The sequence below is a fragment of the Bison bison genome, unplaced genomic scaffold (genome assembly GCF_000754665.1).
Source record: "Bison bison bison isolate TAMUID 2011002044 unplaced genomic scaffold, Bison_UMD1.0 scf7180017864214, whole genome shotgun sequence".
Classification (NCBI taxonomy): domain Eukaryota; kingdom Metazoa; phylum Chordata; class Mammalia; order Artiodactyla; family Bovidae; genus Bison; species Bison bison.
The window spans coordinates 596,047-598,054 of NW_011494786.1; positions in this window are offsets into that span (position 1 = coordinate 596,047).

Sequence of the window (2,008 nt, forward strand, 5' to 3'; positions counted from 1 at the left end):
TCTATGCCCCAACCAGTAATGCTGAAGAAGCTGAAGTTGAACTGTGCTATGATGACCTACTTTCTAGACTTTCTAGACTTTCTAGAACTAACACCCCAAAAGATGTCCTTTTCATTATAGGGGACTGGAATGCAAAAGTAGGAAGTCATGAGATACCTGGAATAACAGGCAAATTTGGTCTTGGAGTACAAAACGGAGCAGGTCAAAGGCTAACAGAGTTTTGCGAGATAATACACTGGTCGTAGCAAACATCCTTTTCCAACAACACAAGAGAAAACTCTACATATGGACATCACCAGATGGTCAATACTGAAATCAGATTGATTCTATTCTTTGCAACCAAAGATGGAGAAGCTCTATACAGTCAGCAAAAACAAGACTGGAAGCTGACTGTGGCCCAGATCATGAACTCCTTATTGCCAAATTCAGGCTTAACTTGAAGAAAGTGGGGAAGACCACTAGACCATTCAGGTATGACCTAAATCAAATGCCTTATGATTATACAGTGGAAGTGAGCAATAAATTCAAGGGATTAGATCTGATAGACAAAGTGCCTGAAGAACTATGGACAGAGCTTCATGACATTGTACAGGAAGCTGTAATCAAGACCATCCCGAGGATAAGAAATTCAAAAAGGCAAAATTATTGTCTGAGGAGGGCTTACAAATAGCTGAGAAAAGAAGAGAAGTGAAATGCAAAGGAGAAAAGGAAAGATATACCCATTTGAATGCAGAATTCCAAAGAATAGCAAGGAGAGATAAGAAAGCCTTCCTCAGCAATCAGAGCCAAGAAATAGAGGAAAACAACAGAATGGGAAAGACTAGAGATCTCTTCAAGATAATTAGAGATACCAAGGGAACATTTCATGCAAAGATGGGCTCGATACAGGACAGAAATGGTATGGACCTAACAGAAGCAGAAGATATTAAGAAGAGGTGGCAAGAATACATACAGAAGAACTGTACAAGAAAGATCTTCATGACTCAGATAACCCCAATGGTATGATCACTTACCTAGAGCTAGACATCTTGGAATGCGAAGTCAAGAGGGCCTTAGAAAGCATCACTACAAACAAAGCTAGTGGAAATGATGAAATTCCAGTTGAGCTATTTCAAATCCTAAAAGATGATGCTGTGAAAGTGCTGCACTCAATATGCCAGCAAATTTGGAAAACTCAGCAGTGCCACAGGACTGGAAAAGGTCAGTTTTCATTCGAATCCCAAAGAAAGGCAATGGCAAAGAATACTCCATCTACCGCACAATTGCACTCATCTCACACACTAGCAAAGTAATGCTCAAAGTTCTCCAAGCCAGGCTTCAACAGTACACGAACTGTGAACTTCCAGATGTTCAAGCTGGATTTAGAAAAGGCAGAGGAACCAGAGATCTAATTTCCAACATCCGCTGGATCATAGGAAAAACAAGAGTTCCAGAAAAACATCTACTTCTGCTTTATTGACTATGCCAAAGCCTTTGACTGTGTGAATCATAACAAACTGTGGAAAATTCTTCAAGAGGTGGGAATACCAGACCACTTGACCTGCCTCTTGAGAAATCTGTATGCAGGTCAGGAAGCAACAGTTAGAACTGGACATGGAACAACAGGTTGGTTCCAAATTGGGGAAAGGAGTACATCAAGGCTGTATATGGTCACTCTGCTTATTTAACTTATATACAGAGTACATCATGAGAAATGCTGGGCTGGAAGAAGCACAAGCTGGAATCAAGATTGCCGGCAGAAATATCAATAACCTCAGATACGCAGATGACATGACCCTTATGGCAGAAAGCAAAGAGGAACTAAAGATCCTGTTGATCAAAGTGAAAGAGGAGAGTGAAAAAGTTGGCTTAAAACTCAACATTCAGAAAATGAAGATCATGGCATCCAGTCCCATTACTTCATGGCAAATAGATGGGGAAACAATGGAAACAGTGACAGACTAATTTTGGGGGCTCCAAAATCACTGCAGATGGTGATTGCAGGCATGAAATTAAAAGACGCTTGCTC